The sequence below is a fragment of the Bradysia coprophila genome, unplaced genomic scaffold, assembly GCF_014529535.1.
Source record: "Bradysia coprophila strain Holo2 unplaced genomic scaffold, BU_Bcop_v1 contig_617, whole genome shotgun sequence".
Classification (NCBI taxonomy): Eukaryota; Metazoa; Arthropoda; class Insecta; order Diptera; family Sciaridae; genus Bradysia; species Bradysia coprophila.
In genome coordinates, this window is record NW_023503856.1 from 56,987 (window position 1) to 63,783 (window position 6,797).

General features: G+C 33.0%; 1 protein-coding gene across 2 annotated transcripts in view; it reads right to left on the reverse strand.

The window, feature by feature from the left end:
* Positions 1-5,818, reverse strand: part of LOC119083397 — a 51,846-nt gene extending 46,028 nt beyond the window's left edge. For both annotated transcript variants that reach the window (XM_037193113.1, XM_037193112.1), the window contains exon 1: positions 5,625-5,818. The gene's annotated coding sequence lies outside the window, so the exon portion shown is untranslated. The remainder of the gene's footprint in view (positions 1-5,624) is intronic.
* Between the last annotated feature and the right edge of the window lie 979 nt (positions 5,819-6,797).

Here is a 6,797-nt window from a genome sequence, read left to right on the forward strand (position 1 = left end):
TTATGTTTAATCAACTAAAATTAGAAATTTGATATCAAAAACAATGTAATTAAGTACGGAATGGTTGTTCAGGTTTATAAGTGATCATAAAATACAAATAAATGAAACAAAAAATTGGACAACAATATACCAATAGTTTCCCTACTGTAAGCTCCCTGAGACTGCAAAACTGCCTATACATTATGGTGCATCAATTTTACCAACGCACTGTCGGTGCTTGACAGTGCTTGATTTTACTCGTTTAGTCGTTGATGGGTACAAAAGTTGACTTATTCCATGTTCCATGAGATTTTTAGTCTAATATAAGGTTGCACGGCCAAATATTAAGAAATTTGTCGAGCATACAAAACTCAATCCGTTACTACACGGAAAAGTACTTCATTTCACAAGGACAAGAGCTGAAAGTACTTTTTGACATTTTTTACTTTAGCCTATACCCTTTACCCAAGGGGAAAAAAATAGTCGATTTCATTTCGAGAATGTTGTTTTTGGCCGAAGTGTAACGAGCGCAACAAGTCACACGAGAAAATGAAATTTTCTACTTTTTTCCCGAGGTCAACACAACGTTTTTCACAACACAGGCTCCCGAAGTTTCAGCTAAGGTGAGAAAATGACTATTTTTTCGCCTGCGTAGTGAAAATGACTATTATTTCTCGTGTTATCTCGTCAAATAACAAAATTTAATTTTTCTGTCAAATTTAACTAGACGTCACGTTTATTGACTAGTTAAATTAGTCAATGAAAGTATACTCTGTAGGTATGGTCTGCTGTCAAAATTTACATGGAGCGGAGGAAAAGGCGAAAGGTGAGTTTGTTTATATGAAATCGCTATTTCCACCGGCTTGTATGGACAGACCATACCTGGTTCTGGTTTGTATGTTCATTGAAATTAAACATCTCCGTTAATGCTGACGTGAATTGGGCTATTCTTTTGATCACATAAAGTTCAGTAAAATACACAAAGTTAACACTCTGAGCATTCTTCCTCTAGATGTGTAAATTACTAATTTGTTTCGACTGACGAATACCTTTTCAGTTGATCGTAAAGTAAAGCCATTAAGTCATTAAGGACCATCATAAATGAACGATGTTCAAATTTAGTAATTGCATTCGTCTATCGTATGACTCATTAGGAACTATTTTTTTTTAAACAGAATCATTAGTAAACTGACATGCTATTACGTTTAAGAAAATGGAAAAATCCAAAGAGAAATCACCCTTTATTGTGTCTGTATATACGCAGGTGTTATGATGCAGGTACGATAGCGTATGTCTGAGACTAGCAATATTGAGAATAATACCACAATAAGTTCCGAACGTATTTCTGAAAAGTCATTATATTTTCATGAGCCCTCATAGCGTCAATGAGCTACATACTTCAAGTTCATTCCAAACGAAGTACTTTTAGCACATACATATACCTAACCTACGCGATACCCCGTAAATTTATTTCAGTATTTGCTTTTATCATATTTTACGAATATATGTAGAGCAGAGCATACATTATGGATATTACGACAGCGTAGGTAAAGCAAGCAAGCAAGCAAACAAACAAACACATGCATACATTTACTTCGGCATAAAGCTGACTTTAATTATATTTGGAAGGTTCATATCACATGGGTGAAAAAAAAAATATCTAATTAAGTCACCATTTTTGATGTAGTGTTCCACAAAATAATTATACCCCTCTCAATGTTGAAATGTGATAGATAAGGTATGACTGAATGTGACCTCATTCATTCGATTCGATAATTGTAATTGTTTGTGAAAGGAAACGAATTGGAGTGGAGAGGTTTAATAAACTTTGGTGGAGAATGTAAATTAAACCGAACGATCAATAATAAACTTGACAAAACCCGAAAAGGATACAGTTGTAACAGTTCGATGATTATGCAAAATTATCTGAAGAGGAGGAGGAAAAGGATTTATCACCGAAAAGAAGACTTTTCCAGTAGTCTAAACGAATGGGAATTATATCCAAACTGAAATTCAAATTGTGAGATAATGGTAGATTACATTGGATGCGGTGAAAAAGATTCATTACATGAGGTAACCGTTTGTTATAAAATAAAACTCGTAAGGGTTTTTTTTTGAAGAAACAAGGTAGAGTTTGTATAACTATGTGCAGAAGGCGAAGTAACGAAGTATGCAACTACACTTGTCGAAACGGCAGCATCGATACAGCATTAAAAGTATTCTCCTTTACTACCGGTCTGCAATGAAAGTAGATAAGTAGGTATGGCCAGTCCATACAAGTCGGAGCACATACGGATTTGCATGACGCCACCTCAAACGAACTCATTTCTAGTGGAAATTTGCACTAGAAATGAGTTCGTTTGAGGTGGCGCCATGCAAATCCGTATGTGCTCCGGCTAGAACAAATTTGAACGTTTGGCCATACCTATCTATTTACTTTCATTGCCTGTCTGTTGATTATCACGCAGAAATTCTCGAAAAATGAACCGAAAATATTCATTATGTAACGGGCCATTTTCCCAAGGGTCAGATTGCTATGTAATAATCAACTTTCACAGGCAGTTATAATGGTTTACAGATTTTACGAGATACATGCAAGTTTTGTAACGGTCCTCTCTTCATATACTTTTACATGCTACATGCGTCGAAAACCGTACTTTTCATGTTTTAAGCACTTCTTTCGACGCCCTCAGCATGTGAAATACATTACATAACTCGGGATAAAAATGAAAAGTTTCGTTTTTGTGTGTTTATTGACCTCGGCTTCGCCTCGGATTAACAAAATTCACACGAAAACTCTACTTTTCATCTTTTTATCCCTAGTCATGTAAAATACTATTGTTTTCATCGTTTACCTAAATAAACACGATTTACGAACTACAAACTTGTGGATTGAAAACCTCAACATAAAACAATCATTGAACAATCAGTCATGTTGTGAATACTGATTTATTTACAAAGTTAGGGAATATGAACTTGCTCGAACAGGAAAGCGATTTTTGGGGTCATTCCGAGAAGATTGTGAAAATATTTGGGCGAGAAAATGCTTATGAAGAGAAAAAAAACCTTCATTAATAAATAACTAGAACAAACATTGCAAAAATGTCAATTTCTCCTTTCAACGATCAAACATCCAACCATTCTAAACAAAATCCTTCCCTAAACCTGCATTTCGGCATTCAGTTCCTTTTCTGTTTTGTTACATCGATAAAAGTGAACCATCATTAAGACATTTCGAAGAATAATTTACTTCATCGAAAAAATATTTTGAAACGAAAAATTTGAACAATTTATACGAAATAAATTCACTTCAAAGGCTGAATGTTGAAAATGTATGCGAATATCTCTAACAAACATTAGCATTCTCAATAAAAATGTTATCGCTCATTCGATATATACAATAATAATCGTAAAAATAAAACTCATAAATACAAAATTTATTTGGGAAAAAAGTATAATTTTATTGAATTTATTTTTAGATCAATAATATTGTCGGTTGAACTCAACCGTACAGCATGTTAATATAACATGAGATCTTGTTATAATTAGCATCCTCTCACTGTTCGCCTCCTCGAGGAAAATTAATATATTTTCTTTCCGTGAGCATTTGAGTGTATACGATAATATTTTGATCTCTAGTGTAGTCACGCGACTATTTTAAAAAATATTATATTTTTGTTGTGTGCAAATAACAGAATAATAAAGTTTTTAGTCTATCTACTGATCGAAATTAGTGAAATTGTTACTGCTCTTACTTACACAGAGGATGCAGGGCAGAGCATTTTAAATTTTCAATAACAAGAAACTAAGGAAATGTTCACTTTTTTGAGTGAATTTTAATGATCCGAGGCGAAGCCGACATAAATGTGACCACGAAACATGATTCCGTTTGATTTAAGTAAGAGGTTAATAATGCTGATAGCAGCGAAAGGAGTGCTTGAAACACGAAAAATATGGTTTCCAAAGCATGCATGCCGTAATAAGATTTAGCTGAAGGATGAGATGTGCTTCTTATATTATCAAGCTATTTCCTACTTTGATTATCTGAAAATGTTTTAATGTAATTGTATGTCATTATTGAAGTAAAATAAAAGACTTAATGGAGTCAGACCACTGTTGATCTACCCACGAGACGATAAGAATCTACGCACATCGATAGGTTTCATAAGTTATAAATGATGAATATGGTGGGTTGTGACGGAGCTGATTCATTACAAAGTTGGGTTACCTGACTTTAAAGTGCATTTTACAGTACCTCTAGCTATATTAATTAAGTAAACATCCTTGTATTTCTACCTTTATAAACTATAAAACAATAATTGAAAAATAATTTAGCTTCTAATAGCAATGCCATGTTGAAAAGTCAGGCTTTATGTGGCTTTAATTATACGCGCATCCTAATTAAACCCCGTATTAACTCCAGAGAATAAACCTTAGTTTAATACTCGTATGCATAATATAGTTGTGTACACAAGTCTCTGACTATACTTTCGTGTGAGAGTTACAGAAATTTATGAAATGTTTTAGCAAGTGCTCAAGTAGTGCGATTATATTTGCCATCAGAAAAATTGAATGTGATCCACGAGTTTTGCTAATATTAATCACTTTTTCATTTTATTCTATTTAGTTTTCATTAAAATAAAAAAACTAGCTGAAACTAGCGCGAATTGGAAATGTTGGTGTGTTATATTACGTTTACGTATACATATGACATGATTGAACAACAAATACAATTTTATGAATTTAATTTACATATAGGTGAACAGGAGGCGTTCAATATCAGTATCGCATACTATGGAAATTAAACTTATCCCTGCCAGTTGAACCCTGTTCAATTTAAATTTTAATGAAATTTTCGACTCGCGATCTGTGTGTATAACCCAATATGCCAATCAAAAACTTACCTACTATACAATGAGGTAAAATAAAAATCAGAATTGCTCTGGATATAAATAGGTAATGGGATATACGTTTCAGGTTATATATTGAGTATTCAGAACAAAAGGAACATAAATTTTCATCCCTATGGCTGTCCATCAAATATTGAAATGCGATTTTTTTTCTGTTTTTCAAATTTGTACAAACCTAGAAGGTAAATTTATACAGGTCCCTTTTCAGTTATGCTGAGTCGTATTCAATATGTCAATAGCAAAGAATAAAAAAATTTGTGAACATATTTCGACGAGCTTATTCAGTTCATCAACATTGCACTAATTTAATGGAAAACCAAATAATAAAATTTGTGTTGTGTATCAACGAACATTAACAAACAAAACTAATTGAAAAAGAATTTTTTTTACGGTTGAACTTTGCATAACACAAAAAATACGGTACCACCACTTAGTCATCGAATGATATAATTATTTTAAAAATAATTTCATTCGTTCATTTATATAAGCAGGACCGAAACAATTCAATTTAAAATCCTTTTTTCTCGCAAATAAAAATAAATGAAAGAACAACGAACATTAAATCCAACGGTAAAACATCAAACACCAGTAGGGTAAAACCGGATTACGGAAAAGTTAAATGTTTCTCTTGTACTATTTAATATTTTCAATTTCGTTCCGTTAAAAATTTGATTTCAAATTCGATCACGACAATTTCTATTCAAGCAAAGAATGAAATCAAAAGAAAATCCCGACATTTTGTATAGTTACTCAAAAGAAACTCTACATAGTTAAATTGTTATACATCTTTATCACATTTCTTCAGTTTATTTTTGTATTACACGACAAATCCTGAGTTGAATGCTATTTTCAGACCAAAGAACTTTCGTTCATAAGACTATCAAACATCCAAACTCAATCGCACTTTTGTGGATGTCTAAACAGCGTCACGACGGAAAATCAACTGGCATATCAAGCATCGACCGAATGTTATTTTGTGTTGGGAAAATGTAATTGTCGGTAGCGAAACAGAGGAGAGAAAATCAACAACATAAAAAAAAATTTGTTTTCATGCTTCGACAGAGAGAAAATTCATGCGATTTGTTCTGAAATCGAAACAGGTGGAAATGAGGAAAACATGTGTGTTGGAAGTTTGCATGATCAAAAAGGTAAATGTTAAGAGACGAATGTGAGTATTGTTGTGGGGGAAGAAAATTGGTCGACTCTGGATATACGTCGAAAGAAAGTTTATTCAGAGAGGGTTAATGTATAACTTTTGTGGTGGTTCGGTAGAAACTTAGTAACAACTCCACTTTAGTTAAATAAAAATGCATGGATGATTGCATAGGATGTGTTTCGTAGGTAAAATACTTGCTATGGTAAAAATAGAGAGTTTTTCGTATCGGTATGGTTTTCAAACGAGCAAGTACGTCATTGGTGTCGCTTCAGTTTTGTGGTAAGGGCGAGGGTAAAGTCCGAGAAGAATTGTATTGAAAACATTATAGGCTATATTTTCTCAACAAAAAATTAGCCCAACAAGTTTATCCAGAAGAAGAAAATTGTAAATATGCAGCAACATCACTCTTATTCAACATAACGATAGAGGGGTTTTCAAATTTTTAATTGTCACGTCTCATACTACATACTAGCAATCAGAAATTGCTGGAAATTATCTCACCAAATTCCTTACCTTTTTCAGTTTCTCGATCAAACTAATTTCTTACAAATTCAATATCAATTCCGAATCTTCAAACCACCTCCACCATAAAATAAAATGAATAAAATCTCAAAGCACACAACAAATCTGAAAACTCACTGCACACATTATATCCATTCGTGTGAAAAAAAATCATGAAAAATCAACAACATGATGCAATTACACAAAAATGAATGAGCCACCAGAGATCTTTATTGGCTCTAACTTTCTAT